Source organism: Nipponia nippon, unplaced genomic scaffold, assembly GCF_047370975.1.
Source record: "Nipponia nippon isolate SJK-2023a ecotype South Korea unplaced genomic scaffold, ASM4737097v1 scaffold_7, whole genome shotgun sequence".
Lineage (NCBI taxonomy): Eukaryota > Metazoa > Chordata > Aves > Pelecaniformes > Threskiornithidae > Nipponia > Nipponia nippon.
The window spans coordinates 25892677-25914920 of NW_028262391.1; the positions used below are offsets into that span (position 1 = coordinate 25892677).

Sequence of the window (22244 nt, forward strand, 5' to 3'; positions counted from 1 at the left end):
TCGGGCCACCCGGCGCGCCCTGCCCGGAGACCCGTGCTCGGGACCGGCCGCTGCTGGGTCCGGCCGGGCTGGGGGTGGCGGACCCCACTGCGCGCCGGTGGCGTGGGGAGATGGGCTTCGGGGAGGAGCGGGGCCCGGTCCGTACCGAACAGCTGCTGTGTGGTGAGAAAGGTCACGTCAGAGGCGCTGAGCTCGGGGAGTGAATGAAGATGAGCCCCGTCGGGCTGCCTGGCACGCCGGCACGCGTGCTGAGCCGCACCGAGCAAACGACTGAGCGGCAGAACGGAGAAGCTGAAGATCTGTCCAAAGTGAAACTTGGCAGGGAAAAGATGGATGGCTTAAACAGCGCGTCCAGAGCGCCAGTAGCTAAGTAAGGCACCGCACAGTAGTTCTCTGAATGCAGTAACTCCTCATAAAAAGTTTTACCTTTTCAATAGTTGTTGTTTGCTCAGAGCAGGCAAACCCATGAGAGTTTTCTAGAAATCTGAACTGCACTGAACTAGGTACAAAACTGAAACAGATGAGCAAGGCAAACTTAATTAAACAGATTTTATGATTTTAGGTCAGGGAGCTTTCTAACTAACTCTCCATCCTCCAACTGATGGGTAGAAGCCAACTGTACAACTCTTAAACCTAACCAGACCTGTCAAGGTCACGGTTTGATCCTCAGACAAATCACTCAGACTTCTCATCTTAAAAGATACAGAATTAACCTTTTGATAAAGCACTAAGTATCTGCTGAGGATGGGACAAGATAGTGTATAGTAGATGAATTTTGCTCAGAGACTGTGGATGTTATTGAACAAGAGAACAAGCGATGACAAGAGACGAAAGCGACAGCCACGGAGAATTCACATTGCTAGTCCTTAAAAAAATGACCCATGAAGCTGCAAACACTTGTGGTAAAGGCCGAAGCCAAGACAATACTCAGCACTGTTCAACAACTGTTAAGGAAACATAACTTTGCGAGCATCTGGAGGCAGCCTGAACAGAGAGGGTTTGTCCAGGAAAAGTCAGTACAAATGGTGCCATTAGTTCAGAGGTGTTCTTGACAGGCACCGTGACTAGTACTACCAAAGAGTGGACTGCCAGTATGACAGAAAATACATTATTAATTGATCCTAGGTTGCACGTGAATACATAAGCCAGCGTGCTGCTGCAGAGAGTGGTGCTGGCACCAAAACCAAACAAACCGCAAGAAGTAGGCAGCAAATGGCAAAGCATCGTATCTCTGGTGAGAACTGGTGATTGTGCACTACAGGGGTATTCTGAGCAGCAGCCCTGCTGCCGTAACAAACTGCCTGTCTGGATAGACAAATGTTACGGATAAACCAACAACTCCTTAAATCCCAAAGGGATGACAATAAAAGATACCACGTCAGCTTTTTCGTAAAGAAGGTCTCCGGTACAACAGGTTGAGCCCTAGCCAATACATAGCCCGCACAAATGGGCCTGGCATCCATAGGCTTAGCTGATGTTACAGGGTGCCTCAGAAACCTGCTGAACTCGGGTAACTAGTTTCACTAAAATTTCCCTTGCTTAGGGATATGCAATACGATTAACAGCCTTTTCTCTTATCCCACCATGCATTATTATTAAAAACTGTAGGGGGATTTCTATTTACACTAGATAGTATTCTGCAAACTATGCCTAAATTGTAAGTTTAAACTTGTCTCATGGTGTAATACCATGCAGTGTGGTGGAAAACACTCCAGCCAAACCAAAAATCTGATACCAAAGAGATGACAAAGCAACAATGTGAACTCTTACACACTGGCAGCACATATATAAGCCAATCACTGTCCGGTTTGTGCAATTATTAGTGTCATATGTTAACTGTATATTGGTTGTGTGGTGTGCAACCCTTGTCAACCAGTAACATACAGACATATAGTGTGGCTGGAAAAAAATCACAAAAAGATGGAAATTATTTTAAAAAACTAATAAAACTGAAGACCTGCTGATAATTCTTTTGTTCAATGTCATAGTTTCAGTAGTAAAATGTAGAAGTGATAACGTTCTCTGTAGCAGAATTGCAAATTGATTCACAGCTTGCTGACATTTATGACAGGTAGGACAGCTTGCTCTTTTCAAATTATCCTCAGATGTCTCCCTCTTATTGTAATACGCTTTCCAGAAATGTGAACTGACATTCATCAATCATGTTGGTCAGTCACAGAGGAATACTACGATAAACGGAGAGTTGGTGCATTGACTCTAGCTACATTACAAAAAGAATGCTACCATTAATATCTAGACAGGAATGAGTATAATGGTGACTCAGAAATACTGTCGCCAGCACTACAATGCAATACTTTTCCTCTGAGTATGATTTGTTTGGGCAAGAGGAGAGAGACCTGTCTGGGGGATGAGAGGTCATAACTGCTATAATCACAAAAATGGCTTGAGAAGATGCAGTCTTACACACTTCAATATATCTGTTGGAGGGGACTCAGTTTTTAGTAATGAGGAAGTGACGATAAAGGCACTACAGGGAAAGATACCACCTACACTGAGATCATACTTGCTCCAAAATGAATTCTTATGTTTTGTGGAATATTCCGTAATATTTGAAGCACCCAACACCCCACCCCTATTCTGCACTGCTGAGAATTTCTTCTGCTATCATCTGTCTCATCTGGAATGGCTTGAACTGTTCTGGAAGTCTGTGCATCCACAATACCTACGGACTTGCCCTGAAGAGGCAGATAACTGACTTGGATAGCCACCACCCTGTGGCAATTAGAAGCCATTGCAATTGTGTGACAATTACTTTTATCTGGGTAACTGTTTTCCAGTTTTGTATATAAACGGATGGATAGTAATTTACTGTCTTCTTAATACTTTGTTTGGTGCTTTTTGGTGATTTTGAATTGTGTTGTCTTTGTATTTTAAACCCATAATACACATTCTAAAGGAAGCAAAACTTACTGGCATGCAAATAAGAGCATGCAATGGAGATGTGTGGAGGGTCACGCTAATTCAGGATACGTTTTAATAGCTTGTCTGTATTGTTCAGCAGTCTCAAATGAGCCTGTAATTAAAAAATACCCCTAAAAGTTGGTATCTTGATTGAAAAGTAGATTTTAGGCAGTTTTGATTGCCCTCAATAAGACTGGTAAGTGCTATAAAAATATTCACAAGCATTTCTCATTTTTGGCTTCTTCCATTCCTACCCCTTTCTTCACCATTCAGAAGCTCTTCTCATGCTTCTCCTTCCTATTTTTTTCCTCAAGATCAAAATGCCATCTCTGTAGGCCTTATCACTCTCTCCATTGTTAGAAGTCTTCAAAAATATATTTTTTGACCAAACACTTCAGCTGACAAACACAATTCAAAAGGTGTTATGCGGATGAAGAAATTTGCAAATGTGTTCTGAGGGCATCTGCTCTGATTTTCTGAGGGCATCTGCCAGAACCCTGCTGAAACATCAACCATATGAAAGTATCTCAGAATGCTATTTTCCCTGACTCTTTCCCTTTCTTAATAATGGACACATTCCCTTTTTATACGAGTTTAATTCCTTGAGGATTTCTGTATGGGACACATGCTTTTCTATAATGACAAGTCCATCACAAGTATCTTCATCATGTACACAAAAGCCTCTCTGAAAAATAATCCATGTGGACACCAGCTGTAGCACAGATCTAACTCAAATTCAGACGTGAAAGATTTATTATTCAGTAGAACCATTTCTTTTGATTCTGCTTTATGGGCATCAGAAGTATTTTCACTCAGTGCATACCTACTTTATGCATAGCTAACATAAGGAAAGTATGCTATGCCGCAGCATATCCTTCTCCATGATATACGTGCTTTTTTTACAGGCAGTCAACTTGGCTCTTAATTCCAAAGCACAATATGATAAAAGTAATTAATATATGGAGTTAAATAACCAGACAAAATACTATTTCCATCATAGTAGGGATTGAAAATGTGCGACAGAAAACATGATAAGAACTTCATAATGATCCCAAACAAACATCTGAAAGCTAGCAATTACAAAATTAAAGACAGACATGAAATTAAACAGAATTTGGAATGTATGTAAATATCAAGGTCTCATAAATCAGCTCAACTCTACTCTCTTATTACACAGATAAATATAAACCTATGAGGTAAAATCCTTAATCTCCTGGTTAGATTTCTTTCCCACTAAATGAAGGCAGATTTTAAGCCACTGTGTCTATTGATAAACATGTGGGCAGCTTTTGTAACTAGGTGTATAGTTGCTCAAAGGTAGAGCAAATAATAAGGAAACCCATATTTCCTATATTTCTATTAGTAAGAGCTTACAACATGGACCACTACATTGTGGCATTTAGTGGGGCTTTACAAATGTTCGTTACTGTTGTGACTTATTTTAATGATGCAAATCATCACCTACAGTTTTCCCAAATACTGCTGAAACCACTGTAATAATCTCCTTTAGTTTCAAAAGCAGAGGAGAGAGACTTCCAGACGTATAGGCCATTAGCAGTTGTTCTGGCAGAGTGAACACTTGGTCTGTTTTCATAGTGCTATTAAGTTGCCGTGAGCCTCTACAAATAAAACCGACAAATTCTTTTGTTAAAATTTAACAATGAAAATTCTACATAGAACTAGTTAGAATCCCCCTCCTCCAACTTCAAGATAAGTAAACTGCTACAGATGAATGTTTACCATCATTCAAATTGGTATCAGTAGAATATTTTACAATTCCCAGAGGGTGTTACGCAATACTATATTCAATTTTGTCCTGTATTTGCCAGAATCAAGAGTAAGAATAGTAGCACTTAGAAAAGGAAGCCAATTTGTATTCCTTGTCACTGACCTGTTGCTTTTTATTTGATGCCAGTGTTTTGCAGAAGAAAGAGAAGTAGGGTTAATTCAGTGTTGTGAAGAAGGAAAGTAAAAGAATGTTATCATTTTGATATATTAAACAAAAATATCTATTCATTTACGCACCCTTTTTCATTTGTTCATTACTAAAGGGAAAGAGTATATTTGATCTTATTTATCATTAAGGTCATCAATTCCTGATTCTATTTATTTCCCCAGACACTACAACAAAGAATGACTTAAATCAAGCAGCAAGAAGTTAGGAGCTTGAGTCTACAGAGTCTTTTGCAGACAGATACGAGCTTGTGTTGCCCATGTTCCAGCCTACTCGAAACGAGGTAACAGTATTAGTGCAGAAATCACAAAAAAGTATTTGCTTCAGTTCAAAAGTCTGTCTGCAAAAATTAGGATTATTTCCTAGAATCTGGAAGGAAGAAAAGAGAAAACATCAATATTTTTCTGGTATTTCTAAGTTTTAAGCATGTTTCAAATATATCTGATGCTGGTAATTCTTGTTAACAGTACATGAATACATTTTTGCACAATGTAATTGTTTAACTTTGGTGTACCTGCAAGGCTTTTTCTGTTGCTATTTTTTCTTTTTCTTAACAATTATTTGCTGTTGTGAGTGTTCTGGAATTCATGGGTATAAACAGTTGTCTTTTATGCAGGACAAATGTAGGAAACATATATTTCTTTATGGAATAGACCATGGAAATACTAAGTGCCACCACCCAAAATACAGACTGCATACAAGAGCGCTCAGCAATCTAAGCTGTGTGGGTGAAGTGATTTCACCGACAGCTGCATACAAGTGCAGCAGTAGCCAGGCTGATACAGTCTGATAGCATTGGTGCATCTGTCCAGGACAGTTACAACACCAGAGGATTTGACAGAGAAGCCAGAGAAAGCTAAAGCAGCAGTAAGGACTGTCTTTAGGATCACAGCCAGAATGAACTTGTCTGGCCAGCTGCTAATGGGAAGAGACTAGATGCTATGAGTAAAGAAACTCTCTGTGCTTAATTCCTTCTGTGCCCAAGGAAATGGACCTTTGCATATTCTTTGGGGGAAAAAAAAAGGTTACATCAAAGTAATACCCGACTTCATTCTCAGTTTCTCCTAATGTAAAACAACTGACGAGATTCCAATACAGACCACTTACTCGGGCCAAAACCAAAAGCTATATTCTTGATTTATAATTCCACATGAAGCGGTGTTCTGGGGATGTAAGGTGATGGGGTGGAAATGGGGAAGAGACTAAGTTTGCAAGGGATGCGATTTGAGAGAGTCAGGGACATGGCTTTGTTAAAAACATGCACTGCATCCTTACTCTGCAAAGCCTTTAAATACCTGTTTAATGTTAACCATATGTGCAGGTCTCATAGAAGAGTCCTTCTCCCTTTCTCTCCGTCTCTGCTTTCAATTCTTATCCCCAGTCTACACAGAACCCAAGCAGAGCCAGTCAGAGATCAAGTGTCATTCAGCCCTGGAGCAGTAGACTGGTGCATGCTCAGTCAGTTGGGGATGGCACACACGCAGGCAGTCAGCACATAGGAGTTCTCAGGGACTAAATTGTGCTTTACACAGACAGAAACATTAGCAAGTTCAAGCTATGAATTTTAGGAAGGCAAGATTGCGTATATGAGAGATTAAATTTTTCAGAGGATTACAAATTGGCCAAATTTGGGTTAATTCTTAGTAGGACAGCAAAAAGCTGTGTCTGTGACAGCAAGGCATCATCCATGTGCTTTACAGCCCTGTTCCAGGGCTTGCTGAAAAAGCTGTAAGAATCTTCTCCACAAAGGCAAAATGTTGTTTTCTTCCATAGCCACATTCTTGGCTACAATTGAAAAAAGTTAGCTGAAACGTCAAATTATCAGCACAAAAGAAATCTCTGGAATGTAAATTGGGCTGATTGGCATTCAACCTGAGTGGCCTCAACTTGGCAAAGTTGTAAGAAGTTGAAAAATAAAGATTTATAATGGGATGTGCCATTGCCAGACAATATTCCTCACAGATATGTGTCCATGCCTGTATGCCTGTACACCCCCTCCCTCACACTTATAAACATACATATTACAGTGCTACTACATCACTGAAGATTTCATAAACAGAAATATCCCCAAATAATTACATATAATGGCAGTAAAATTGTAAGAAGACAGAGTTGGACATTTCAAGGATGTTAAAATTGTGGCAAAAAATGTTCAAAGTGGCTATGAAGTTAATGGGTAGTTGCTATTTACAAATTTGATGATTATATGCTGTTACCATGGAAACTTGGGATGGAAAATAAAAAGCCAGTTCAGCTTCATCTTGGAACTGCCCTGATTGGGAGGAAAATATCTGACATTCCTCCAGTAGGAGACTAATTGCCCCTCTTTAAAGAATGTACAGTGTGTTTCTCCATATTTTTAGCTACTATGCAAAGTTTTAAAACTGCAACCGAATGAGGATAAGGCTAGGATAACAGATACATATATTGTTAAGAAACACAGCATAGTATGATTTATTATTTTCCTGTGCTATTTACTGAAATGGTAACTATTAAACATTTTCTAAGTCTGCTTCAAGGGGTTTTGTGTCACATCTAAGTATACGGCCTGGTAATTCTCCCCAAGTACGTTTTTTCCTCATCTGTGTTTCTGCTTTGACAATATAATGAGTGAAGCATGCTCTAAGGATGTGACTCATTTCCATCAAAACAAGCTTCCTGAGAACCACAAAAGAGGCAGGGAGATGACCACTGGCCCTGGAAATTTTTAGGACAATTATAAATGTGAATCAGTTGGCAGCATAAACTGAACGAGTTATTCCTAAATGAAAGATGTACCCAGTGAGATTGCAGCAAGCACCAAGGCTGGAAATCAGAAGACTACACAGATGGTACCATCTGTCTGTCTTCTGGGAACCATTCTGGTGCTGAAAAAACCCTTCTGAGACGGATGCTCAGAGCCACAGAAGTGTTTGCTGACAGACACACATGCTACACCTGGCAATGTTGTGTTGGATCCCCAGTGTTTGCCAGGTATCTGTACACAAATGGAGCTGGCACATTCAATGTGCCAAGGCTAGACAATCAGTGAGTGAAAGGTTTTGTTACCATAGGTTGGAAGTTCCATTAAAGATGTGATTAAAATCCTGATTCCAGCCTGAGTTTGAATGCAGTAAAAATGGCACCTGTTTGACCTCTATCCCCATCCCCATCTCAGGGGGTGAAAGCTGATGACCAGCTCCACTTGTCCCACAAAGGCTTTCATTCAAAGAAGGGCAGCAGGCCAAGAGCTGCAGGCATGTGGATGTACACTGAAACTTTAAGATGAGTCTTTAAATTTCTTTGATACTACTTTTTCTTCTTTTATACAGTGTGTTCCTTTTGTTATATATATACCAGCTTACAAGCCAGTAGTTCGTTTTATATGGACACACACAGTCCAATTTACATCAGCTGCAATTCTTACCTATTTCATTGGGAAGAAGTGTTGTTATTGCTATATGGAAAGAAATACCATTTGCAAAACTCCTGAACTTGTTATTTTTCTTCTTTTGGGGGACAGACTCCTTTCCAAAAGCTGTGCTATTTCACAGCTCAATGCCCTTCGGCTTTGTCACTTTTCATAGTGTTTTTAAAGTTATTCCAAATTATTAAAATTAACAACAGTGAGACACTGCACTGAGACGCTTTCAGATGCTAATAATTCTACACTTCTGCTCTGACAGATACCTGTCTGACTCAAATACACATTTGAAGCACTTTAAAGCAGAAACATCCACTAAGATTAATAAACTCAGCTTGACAGTTCCTAGTCCAAGTGCTTATAATGGCAGAGACGAAAGTCTTGAGTAGTTATTGTAGAAAAGCAAATTATAATTATCTGCCAGACATTTCCATGACATTTTAAAGAAAAACTGAACATTCAGTGCTCTTTGCACCTCCTCTGTGATAATGCTCACCAGTGATTTCCATTTGCCTATCAATATATTCTGCTTGCAAAGTTCAAGCAATCCAGCCAAATGCTGACACTTACGTGACAATAATAAGGCCCTACAGAGAACTGGTTTCTTCAAAAACTACTGTCAGAACTTTATTAGAACTAGGAGAACTTGATATTCACTAAAAATGATTAAATAGTTCTTCCTTGTGTTCACTCTCTATCAAGCCTGTACCTAAAACTTTCTTTAGTCCCCTACACTGCCAGGCCTTGTGGAATGCACGGACTGCCTATGACAAACCCTGCTTGTAACAAGCCTCCGTTCTTGTAACACCAATCCCAACAGCAAGAGTCAATGATTTAATTGTTAATTAGACATTAGCCACAAGGCTGACCACAGCCATGAAGATGTGAGTAAGCACAGGAAAATGCAGTTTAGAAATGTCTAGTTTGGACAATATTGAATACATTTCACTTTTCAGGGTAAAGCCTGACCCACCAAATTGGTGGCCTCCCCCTCATTTTTAATTACCAATCTCATGCTATCTCATCTACAGTCATAGAATCATAGAATCATTAAGGTTGGAAAAGACCCTTAAGATCATCGAGTCCAACCGTTAACCTATCACTGCCAAGTCACCACTAGACACAACCTTTATCAGGAAAGCATATTCCCTCCATAACACATTCTGCATTACTGTTGAGTAATATGCAGGGAAGTACTATATATTGAAACTCCATTCAATAGGGATATTTTTCATTATTCTGATGCTGCAAATTGTGAAATCCTATTGTGGCTAACTCCCTCATTAAACAAATATTTGTTTGGGTCCAGAAAACATGTTTATGATGAAGTTAGGCTACATTTAATGAAATGGCTCATGTTTCATAGCCCTCTAATACAGGAAAATACAGTTCTCAGCTGATGTCTTCATTTACAATACGCTATTTTGCATTGTGGCTCTGTTTAATGAATAAGCAAAGAGTGACACTTTACTGAGACTGATCCATAAGACATTAATTAAACAAAAATATTGTATTGCTTATCTTGATATAAGCAGTGTTTTCAACTGTGTTCTCTGATACTTGATGTTAAACTACCACATAAAATTAAGATTATTTCAAATCTTCATGGTGCCTTGGATTTTACATTTCAATTTCTGAATTTGCTAGCAGATATGTTAAAAATCTCAAGCAGAACCTCCTCCTACAGCTATGGATCTAAGAAGAGCATAGAATAAAATTCATTCTACTAAGTAAAATATGTCACATTTTCAAGATAAGAACAGAACATTACTGCTTTTCCAGAGGCTTCCTGTGAATAACTCATGTGTCAAGTCTGCAACTAGCAACAAGAAGGCTTGTATGTCAACCAAAATTTTTTATGCTTTTTTAAACCTCTGGAGTATGTAATGCTGTTATCATTTTTCTTTTCTTCTCTTTTCTTTTCTCTTTTCTTTTCTTCAGGGTAGGTACACACTGCTGTTCTTAGCAAACTTCTGCAAAAAGATGTAATCCTTCACACTTGTTTGCAAATGTTGGGTGCTCTCGTATTTTGCACAGCTTAACACAGAGTGTGTTTATTAGCAAGTGCTGCTTTCTGTGGGGACCTTGACTTTGAATTCTTCATGACTTTCCAATGCTAGTTTCTTTTTCTGAAGTATCTGGATTTTGTAAACCAGTCTTGGTATGAAGGTAGTACCTGACTTCCATAAATTAAATTCTGGTCTCCTAGTTTGCTGTATCGTAATTGCTTTGCTGGTGGGTTAATGGTAGGTGTTCAACACTGCCTGTCTCTAAAAAAATTTTACTTTTCAGCATACGTAGTTTACAGAATTTAACAGCTGATCTCTTACTATGAAGTCAACTTTCTAAAGTTATAAGGTTGGATGCTGAGCTTTAGATGAACCCCTTTTGCTTTCTCTTCCTACTATCAGTTTAAGAAGGTATCATCTAGTCACAAAAAAAATGTTACAAATATCAACTTCATCACACAACAGTAAGACTTAAATTTCTTTTGATAGGCAGCAACGTAACTCAAATAAAGACAATTCTGTAGCACCACATTGATGGAAGTGTGGCTCACAGTCATCATTAAACCTCTGTAAACAGTTTACTAAGAAATTGAAGGCAATAAATCCAATGAAAAAAAGTAATGCATAGGAATGCATACAATATGCCATTCACAGCTTTCTGTATTACCTTGCCCTTCAGAGTCCTGCATTTGGGCACAGGGACAATGTTTGTTGTGGAATCTGTGTTACTTTATGTTTCTTAATGACTATATAAAGCTCTTCTAAACTGGATTATGTCTGGTACTCTTTCTAACATCCTTCTTCTCTCATGTAACCCGTATCTTAGAGGAAACATAGGACAAAGCTATGACACATCTCTGACAAATTCCAATTCTGTTCAAAAAGAAAAAAAAAACCCAACAAAAACAAAACCAAGCAAATTAATAATTCTGAGTTTCACAAGCTCACTGCATTTCTGCAAGTATCCAGAAAACACCAGATACACCCTATCTAAACAGCCTCTTGGTACATGACCTTGTGGTACAAGTCTGACCAGTTCCATGGAATTTCGCCTTTGCTTTCCTCCCAATTCAGCTGGCTGACCGCAGAGTCACAGATTTTTTCTCTGATGATGCAGAAGCTTTCAGCAGCGAAGATTAAGAACAAAACAAAACCCTCCTAAGTGGGATCCTCATGACGGACATAGTGGCTACAGCCACACTGTTCTTGGTTCGTGCTTCAATCCAGCTCCTGTTCCTGGAGCCACATGACTGCAGCCAGCTGCACTCCCACTGCTCGTGCCCGCATCTGCGTGCCCTGAGAGCCAGCTGGCTCTCTCCAGACTACAGCCAGGGTACAAACTGATGTAGACACCGAGGGGTGCAGGATGCAGAGAGAATGCAAACTACCCTGATGTTATAGACACAGGGCACCTTGCTGGGCTTTGATGAACCAGAGCCTAAAGCATGTGCAGGTTTTAAAGTGAACTGAAATATGGCAACAAAATAGTCAATTATCCCGCTAAACAATTACTTTCAAACAGGTCCAAAGCAAATATGGACAAGCTACTGATAAGTGCATATTGGTAGACTGCATATCCTCTGAGCGTTGTATTTCCACAGGCTTTCTATTTAGATAGACAAGCATTTTTGAAGGATTGCTAGCTCATAACAACTGTATCTCACCATAATAACAGCTCCTAGAGTGAGACCCTTTCGCTGTGCAAGTGAGTCATGATGGGCTTTGTTACACTGGATCTATTCTTCTTGTGAAAGTGAGTTTTTAAAGAAACCAGTAATGTCTCCTCAGCTGCAATAAGCATCTTCCATATACATGCTGCTTTCATAGCACTTATGCATGTGACAAGAGTGCCGGAAGATGTAAATCAAAAGAGTATTCTCCTCAGCTGTCCCCATCCCCTTGAAAGCTCTGTTTATTCCTGGTAAACTGGGTGCACTCAGTGTATCACTGACATGAAAATAATTAGGCTACTGTCTCCATCCCTTCAGTGTGTACCGCACTCCTTGCCAGTCCTCTCAGCTGAGGCTGGCAGAGATGATTCCAGCAGTGATGATTTTTTCTTCAGCTTCATGGTATAAAGAGTGACACCAGGAACCAGATACCCTCTTCTTCCCTAGCTGGCAGTCTTTTGACACGAGTACAAAATGGGAGTCCTGTTTCAACTTGGCATCATTTTTGCCTCCATTTTGTGTGAAAGCAAAGGGCTCCCAAGAGGTCAAGGAAGTTTTGATGAGGGCAAGTGCATGGAGATAAATGGGAAAAAATCCCATTTGCAAAACCTGATGTCCGTGTTGCATTTCTGTTATGGTTGTATTACATGTGGAGATAATGTGTTTTATTCCCACACATGCTCCATGAATGAAGTATAAAAGAAAACTGACAAGTTCCTAAGTAAATTGTTGGGGATGCTTGTTACTGTCTCATAAGGAAAGGGCATTGCTGTAGGTCACCTGATTTACAGCTCTTTCTGTCATCATCTGCTCCTGAATTCAGAGCACAAAGGCCGGGGGTGAGAGCATTAATGACATACAGAGATGAGAGCATTAATGACATACAGAGATTCAATGGATAAAAACAAAGGGGAAGAATGCAAGTCAATTAGCAGCACAACTTGGCAATGACAGCAGCCAGCCTCAAAGCCAGAAGTTTCCAAGAATGATTACTACCGTGCACAAGTCCTAGGGATGTCAGCTCAGCAAAAGGAAAGCATACTAGACTCAGACAAAGAAAGAGAACTTGCTGCCATCATCTGCTTATGTGCATTTTAAGGTTAATATAAATACTAATGCCTTCCAGCATTTTTTTAATGTACCTCTGCTTTTTAATGGGACAAGCATTATTTAGGTATGGGGCGGAGCTCAGTGCTATTGCAGGGCAATGCAATATTAATGAGAGTACTACATATAGTTCTAAGCCATTCTGTCTTCCCCAAGGAAAGAGCTAACAGATCTTTATGCAAGCTTTGGAGAAATGACTACTCCTATGCAGTGCAACCACCTCAGGTGAGCAACAGTGAGTGTTAGAGCCACTCTGTAAATTGAAGCCAATCTTCTCTTTGAGTCAAAGTGAATGCATGAACCCCCGTGCTCTGTGCTTCTCAAGGAAGAAGTCATCTTGGACCACATTTTCAAAACACTTCAAGATACAGTGAGAAACCCTAGATCCATTTTTTTTCTACTTAGTGGTAAGCTCCTGATACACCTAAATTAGAAGGATCACTGTAGGGTTTCTGTTTATTCAATGGAGAGATAATGGCACCCTTAAAGAGTGACTGAAATTGAGATGGGTGGAAGCACTCCCTGGAGAGGCCTTTCTTTCTTCTGGAGATTATAGAGGGAATCTAAAGCAACTACATCACTGTCCCAGTACTGAAATGAAGTGTCTGAAGTTTGATGGGATGAGTTGGTACCATAGAAGTGTTTGAAAAATGCCTCAGAAAGTTAAGAAGCAAGATGGTGCACCTCCTTAGATTATTTATAAAATTGATTCCTAACTGCTTCTTTAGACACCTAATAAATGGGCAAATCTGGACTTCTAGCTATACAAATGGGGACAGCCTGAGGAAGCTTCCAGGAAATGCTATTACACATTATAACGTGGCTGGCTTCATTTAGGCTCTGTCAGCAGTGGAATTATCATATTACAGTGGCTCAGTGGCTGGCAAAGAAAAGGGCACCATGAAGGGACTCAGAAATGAAATGTCTCCAGATTAGTGATCATCTTCATTGACTCATTCAGCTTGAAGCCAAAAGCACATTCAGTTAATCTGAACTTCCACATAATAAGTCCACTACGTGTTCACCCACGTATGCAGCATGTTTTCCTTCACCTTTACAGCAGATCTGCCAGAAAGCTGTCCCACTTCGAATTCAAAACTTTAAAGAATGACCAGTGAGCATAAGCGGTTAATTTCCGGAGTTACTCACTATGCCACTGCATCAAAACCACCAGTTAAAATACTTTCTCTGCAATGCAAGAATCTCAACACCACCTTAAGGGCTTTCAGGTTCTGTCATGCCAGGAATTTTATTTAGAGGTAGAATATTATAATTTTAAAGCTTGATCTGGTTAGGTATGAACACCTTAGAGCTCCAGAAGACTTCCAGAAAAGTTAGGGCAGATGTATAGATGATATGCTGATGTGTTTGTTGTAAATGCTGTGGAAGGAACACGAGTAAATGGATACTTGGATTTGCTATATGGAGATCCCTTGTTGGCTCCAGGTCTCTGTGGTGTTGTGAAATACCAGTTGACAGGAGCCAATCCTTGCTGAACATGAGGGCTGGGGATATTTTTTTCTTACTGCACTGGCCTAATGCTTTGATTCAGCACAGATGCCTATCGATATGAACAGTCCCAGGGAAGGCAATGCCTGAAGTAGACACCTTTTATACACTGAACTAGGACTACTAGATCTCAAACTGTGCTAATTGTGAGGGAACATGAACTCTCTTGGTATGCCTTAAACTTTATAAGTGCCTGTTCTGCAATATTTTTTTCTCTTACCTATATTACAGTAGGGCCTGGCTGAGACCAAAACCCATTGTGTCGGATACCACACAAAACATAGCAGGAAGAATACACTTCCCACAGATCTTACATTTTTATGAAGGCTTGTAGCTTTTTCAGTCGAGTGACACTTGAACAATGTTTGAAATATTGCCTTAACTCTTATGTCTTTGGCTGAAATAATTTCTTTGAAGACATGTATGTTGGCTGAATGTTATTGGAGAATTGCAAACCAGACAGTGCACCTTGAAATACAGACACAGCTGGCAATAAAACTACAGTGAAACCACAATCCCTGAAATCACTCTATCTGCTTTTCTTGTTTGAATGGTTTTGGAAAACACCTTTCTGCTTTGGAGCCAACTTATCAACCTGTTCAAAATAAGTAAACAGCACCTTCTCTGGTGAGTTGGCGGCAGAGATGGGTTGTATTAACCCTTTTTGTACCATGTCTGTTAAATGATAAGTTACTGGAGGAAAGGCTGCCTCTTTGTCTGCATACATACAGAGCACAGAGATGCCCAAGCCTCTGTAATTACTGTGATACAAACAACAACAGAACTTTCCATTTCTGGTTGTTGTTAAATCATGGGTCAAATCATGTAAAGAGCTTTTAGTGTGCACTCGGAAGCCTTTTTCGTATAGATGAGGCTTTCAGCAATTGATCCACACACAGTTGCATATTGGCGCCACGCCTGGAGCTTGATTGTTCCCATCACTGTTTTTCTGGTGAATGCTTTCTGCAAGGTACATAGAAATCGTCAAGTAATTGTCTCTTAAGCTTTTGTATATGCAAAGAATGTACAATATGGAGAGCATTATCCTCTCTAGATTTATCAGCTACTGCACAAATAGGCATTGTCTGTAGTATTTTTCACTAGATTGTCATTAAGGGCTGTCTCTTCCAGTGCTGGCCCAACACATTAACACAGGGGAAATACCTTCAGTGCTTCAAATAGAAATCTTTACAGTTTTAATTTTGATGGTGTCTTATAGCAACGTGCAAACGCTTCCAGACCTGACACAGTAAGGAAACAAGAGGAGATAACATTTCTGCTCTGACTCAAATCCAATATGATTATCTTAGCAAAGTTTAGGCTGTCAGACCCTGTAGCACTGTTGTGCTATCATGTTAGTGGCAAGGCAGAAAAGGGATGTTTCTTAGTTCAATCTAGGCATATACTTCCATCCTTTGCAGCCTTTCTACAAGGGAAACCTAGGTGCAGGCTGGAAGGGAACTACTCTGCATGCCAGTCAGATTCATATGTGGAACATTTCAGCTTGATATGCAATCTATAGTTTTGCTTAGACAGAGTAGATTTTCCTGCATATCTCCTTGGGTGCCCACCTCTTTCTACTAACTCTGCAAGCTGAATGCTGATGCTAGGTGCTGCATTCTCTGTTCTTCCTCTTGCAGCCCACAGGCATAAAACGTTTCTGCTTCAATGTCCGTGTATGTGCAAGATAAATATCCGGTCTCAGAAGTGACAGAGTGGAGGTTTGAAAAGGAGGAGAATTAAGTGAGAATAATTATTCAGGAGACCTAAATACAAAGGGGTAGATGAAGAGAGATGCTTCTGAGGCACACTTCCACGCTGGCCTTTTCCTTGTTCTGATGGGAGATAATTTGTTTCTGGCTTGTCTTAGCAACAACAAATGGCACTACCCTGTGTGGCGGCCCTAGTACTGCAACTTGGTCAGAGGATCTCAGTGGGAATATATAGCTTGGCAGAAATTATTTTCAGCAAAGAATTCAGAGTACCTGGGTTTGGGTGTGTAGAATGCGCTGGCCCTCTTTCAGGACTGCTTCTGAAAAGTAGCTATCAGATTTTCTATTTTCACCTGGAGAAGACCAGAACACCTCAGGGCTGTATAGCAGAGCTCAGCTGTAGAAATAAAACAGTCAGTCAAGAAGCTCTACCCTTATCCAGAGCTCCTGCTGCTTAATCAAAACGTGTGCAGAGGCTTCTGGGAGATGCAGATATTGGAGTCTGTCCCTATAAAAAGCAGAAGTCAAACACAAACACTTCCTACACATTTCAGTGTAGCTAGTACACAGCACAATAACTCCCAAGAAACAACGGATAGTCACTTTGTGACAAGGTGTTTTTATGTCTGACTGCTGGGACGGAAGGGAAAAAATATGGGGCCTAATGCAAAACCTTCTGAAGACATGATGATTTCCGCTGATTCCAGTGTTTGGCAGGCTGGGTTGAAGAGGGCAGGCTCAATATGCATTTGAAGACAACACAGAGCGGGGTCTTCAGAGCAAGATGAGGGAAGTGACTTTTAACTTAGTTCCAATGAGCTTCAAGAATGAAATTAGGCAAACAGATGCCCCCTCACCAACAGTTCTTCCAGAGTCAACTCCTGCCCTAAGTCCAAATCTTCACTAACAAGCAGCATGTAACCGAAGCTTTCTTACCAAGGTTAAAATATAATGATAGACTAGAATATAGATCAGGAGCTTCTGTGGTGGTGGCCACTGGGCTATGGCAGTCTGATGAAGGAACGCAAATATGTGGTGACTTGGCAACAGGAGGTGTAGATCTATTGCACCAAATTGGCACAGATTTTCTAAGTGACTGTGTCTAAGTCTTACTGTCCTTGTGCTTTAGTCCCTTCAATGAAAATGGAGTGTAACTACTCTTTTGATCTCCCCCTCTTCCCTTGCCATGTCTTTCTTTTGGCTGTGAGTGTAAATCTTCTCCTTTGTGCATGTAGCACTGTCTTTAAATGCTAATGGAGTAGTACAGCCAAGGTAAAGTAAAGGTGAGAGTCAGAGCTCAGATAATTCAGAGGAAACACTCCCACTGATGATGGCTGGCTGTCAGGTCCAAACACAGTTATTAGTGGAAAACAGAGATGTGTGGTACAAGTCTTTTTTCCTCTTCCTTTTCAGAACGCCTGTGATGAGACAGGAACTTTTCTGCAAGTTGCAAAGGACCTAGCCCATTCCTGATAATCCTGTGCTTTTCAAAACTGCCTACTAATAAAAGTGAAATCCAAAACTCTGTTCCTGCCAAACAGGCCACATCGCTAACAGTGAAATGGCTTTCTAGTGGCGTGACCTGCAGGGATGTCTGAGAAGCACGTGGTCTTTCTCCTGCCAGTTTGTATTTCATCAGATCCAGACAATAGAAGCTGACAATGAATCCCAGAGTCTCACCCAGAAAGTTCCTCAGCTTTTGGTTGGACTTTTTGTTTGTCTGTTGTTCTGGGTGTTTTCTGCAGTTTGCTGCCTGGAGGGCCACACTGGCCTCCCACCAGGAAGCTGCAGACAGCATCTTATTTGCATATAACTCTCCCTACTGTTTCCTCTGGAGTAAGTGTCTGAAGAGATCATTTCATTGCAGAAGCATGCTGAGGTGTCTGGAGGGCTCCACAAACCACAGGCCAGAAGGAGGCAAATGAGAGGAAGCATGGTTTCAGTTCTAGGTCAAGAAGAAGCATCCTCCACCTCTGCCACAACATTCTCATGCATTTGGGCAAGTCTCTCAGTCTTGCTGTCAGTATGCTAAAGCTAATCAGGCATTGTTCTGCTTAAAGGCAAGTCCCATTTTCAAAAGCAGTTTAGGCTTTTCTCAACTCTGAAGCCTTAGCCCACAGATTTTCCTAAGACATAGAAGTCTAAGTTCTTGAATTGCTCCAAAAACGCTTATCTGTTCTGTCAACGCAGTAGACTGTTGCTAATATCACCTTTAGCAAAATCCAGCTCTCAAGGCTGGTAAGAGCTGGGAAGATGAGTGGCACAGCCCTTCCTGTGTGTCTGGAATCACAATATGCCTCCACGATCCCTGGGAGCTTGGCTGCTAGCACATGCTACAATCTGCACTGCTGGGGTCTTATTGCTAGCTACATTCAGCCGGAGCAGTCTGCAAGCAAACTTCGTCTTCCAGATATGTTATACAGATATGCTATGTTTTGCAATTACATGTTATGTTTTGCTATGTGGATAAGTTATGTTTTGCAAATTTGAGAGGAACAAAACCCAAAGTGATTTAAAAATCTGGGCCCTTCACTTCAGCTCCTCACATGTAAGACAATACACCTGTTAGGAGACCTGTCTGGATTGTAGTTCGTCGGAGGGAAGGCTGTCCTGCACTGCCTGCACACTGCAGCCCCATTCAGGACCTCCATATGGCACCACAAGAACCCCATTCCCTTGCTTAGTAGACACTCATCTCACGTGACAGTGTGACAAAAGCTGATCATGCAGATTCATTTTTGAAGGTAAAATGTGCCAAGGAATTTTGATCCTGGGTGCGGGTCAATTACCCACAGGAATGGCAGGAGCTAAGAGCTCCTCCTTAGCTAAGAGTCTTTTCCACTGGAGAGAAGGAAGTATGTTAAGGCAGTCTGGATAAAGATTTTTGTCCAAGTCTATGATTTATCTCTCTGTTTGGAACTACTATATACATGGCTAAGACAATACAACCTTCTGGAAAACTAGAAATATGTTCTTTTCCATCTCCCTCTCATCAGGGAAACTTTATAGGCTATGTACAAACTATTGCAGAGTTGCTTAGTTTCACAAACACTTAATCAAGCTTGCTTCATTTTTGGACCTATCTTCTGCTCTGCTATTCTCACCTAATGCCTAAATACTTTCAAGATGCCCATAACCTTCATATTTAAGCTTTGAAAAACCAATAAATACAGTAATAACCATACAACAAATTTCGAGTCCTAGTTCTTTTAATTCCTTATTGATGTGTTCTCCAGCAGCAGCTCTCCTGATCTTTCTGTTGCAACCACGGTTGTTTGGTCAGTTTATTAATATTTTTCTTTATTTTACTATTTTCTTTATTTTATTTTCTTTCTTTATTTCATTAACTTGCAAGCAACGCTGATTCTTAATATGATTTCTTTAGCCTGGTTGAGCACTGTATTAGCTGTAGTAGTATTAATAGCATTAATTATAGTACTTAATAATGCTGGCATGTATTTTGTTTAAAGTAATTTGTTTATCCTTAATGAAAATGTGTATTCTGCTTGGTTTAGAGTCAAATTATACTTTACAAACCAAAGTAGGAAATTTGAAATTTAAATTTCAGCAGAGTATAAAGAATCTATGAAGACCCTGAAATGACTGTGAAAATTCAAATGCTTACATTGGTGGCAGTCAAAATTTAGCATGGATTGAAGAGATGTGTTATGTCAGCTGCATTATGGCAAAGAATTAGAAGTCACCATATGGCTCAATTTTTCCAAATACATTTTTCCAAATAGCAATTTCTTAGGCATTTAGAAATTTAATTTTCCAATTGAATTTTAACTGGTATGTTCTAACTACAACTGGTGAGTTGAGCTTCAGCCTTGTTTTCTTTGATTCAGGACAAGAACAGGAGTAAAAAAGTGGTAACTCTGAAACATTCCAAACATTTTTTTTTAAGTTATTAGTAAGGGATGAATCTTGCACCATGCTTTGAACATGACAAAACTGACAGTGCAATTATGAATAGGCTTAAAATTTCAACAAAAGCCTTCACTTCCACGCTTCACTGGCAAACAGTTTAAAAACAATCCACATTTGTAATAGTATTCACCTAAATATTCTAGTTCTTTTGCTCAGGGTACTAAGACTCAGGCCTTCAGCTCTGCAGCACAGCTAGTTAGAAACCTCCTGATGAAAGTTTCATCAGCAAATGCAGAGCCCAATATATTTAATTCAAAACATTTCAGAATTCAGTAAGATGATAAGCCTAGTGTATGTTTGCATGGGTTTCCAGCATATGCTTGAGTTTCTGGCAGACTGAAGGTCTGGTGTTTCCTGGTTTTGTACCTCTGTTGCGCACCCTCAGATAGGACCTGTGTGGCACAGAACTTCCATGACAAAGGCCCTGACTCTGGCTTCACAGCCCTAACCGAGTTTCCAAGGTCAACATAGTACAGGGACATGGTACCAAACAGCTACTAAACAAAATTTTGATGTTCTGTGCCCATGGAGGTAATTCATTCTGGAAACACCATGACAGTTTCTCAATAAATTTTAAAATGGTTTTAAACCTAATCTGAAAACTAAAGTTTTATATGAACCCAGACAGCCAACGCTGAACACATGCCAAAAAGGCAGCTGTCCCCTAGTGACTGCTCGCCAAGGATAGGATCTGCTAAGGCTCCCAAATCCTCAAGGGGAGTATTTTTTGTTCCAGATGAAAACTGCTCCCTCCCCCAGTCTGAAGATTGTCTTACCTTCCACCTCTAACCCAATACATCCAAGTTTCTGAAAATACTTTTTCAGCAATGAAAGGTGAACAGTTTTAGCCTGAGAGAAAGGACTCCTAAACAAAAAAGAAAGACTTTGCTGCAGAATTTGATCTACACAAATCTCATTTACTGGTTGTTTCTGAAACCCGCAGTTCTGTTCAGAGATGGATGATCTCTCTTTCTCCCTCTTGTTCTGCCTTCACCACTTTTATGGCACTTCAAAGATACATCAAAGCATGCACTATACTACAGCCATGAACCACACTATCACAGGCTTTCTAGGTAATTTGTAGTTAGAATAGCTGTTCTGTTCAAGAAGAGAGAATAGATGGATAGGAGGAAGTCTAGGAGCTTGTTGACAGATTAAGTGAAATTGTAACTATGATGAATACTATTTCTGTATTGTCCAGTCTTAAAACAAAAAGAGATCGGCTGAAGCCAACCAATTAATGGGGTTTTTTTTCTTCTTTTTACTAACTGTGTTGATAGGAGTCATACTCCCTCCAATGTTACCAGGATGAACCTAGGAAAAGTTGTAATAGGAAGTTCCATCATCCAAGGGAAATATTACATCTCCCCAAGAGGTTTTCCTCATTTTAAACTGTAACTATCTCATATATTTTGGGTTAGAAATGGAAAACACAATTTGAATTGTGAAGATAATTAACCAGTGACACAGTGCATTCTCCATCAGTTCAGATTCTGCAGTGTGCAGGCAGCACTGACCCAAATACAGTTTAGAGCCGTCATGTCAGCATCACTGAGATGCAGTTCCTGGCTGTTTTGTGTAAGAGGTCAGAGACTAGCTGGCCTTTCTGGCCTTGAATACTTGCGTGACGGCTTGAACAAAGTGACTCTGTCATTCTCTGTTGCAGTTCGATGGCATGAGAGCAGAAAATGTCCCTTTCATGATCATCACTAAGAAGAAAAGAAAAAAGTCCAAGTGTCGTAATGTGACCGGGCTGTCACTGTGCCAGGCGCTAACCTGTGCAGAAGGGGATGCATTTAAAATACGGAGGAACTGCGTGTCTTGGGGCAAGAAGACGCTACCTGTAACTGGGTCACCGTCCCGCACCGCGCCTTCCCCACGGAGGGATCCGAACCGCGGCACCCACGTTCCCACCAAACGCCGCGGGGTCCCACGGAAAACACGCCGCGTCCCGCAAGGCCCCGGCCTCGGCGGCGGGGGGAGCCGGGGCCGCGGGGCCGCAGGGGCCGGGACCGGGGCCGGGGCGGC

General features: G+C 40.6%; 1 long non-coding RNA gene across 1 annotated transcript; it reads left to right on the forward strand.

The window, feature by feature from the left end:
- Positions 1-42: 42 nt before the first annotated feature.
- LOC148050863 (uncharacterized) lies at positions 43-6361 on the forward strand. Its single transcript, XR_015700764.1, has 3 exons — positions 43-370; positions 5041-5159; positions 5493-6361. It is a non-coding gene; the product is annotated as an uncharacterized LOC148050863 (long non-coding RNA).
- Positions 6362-22244: the final 15883 nt, after the last annotated feature.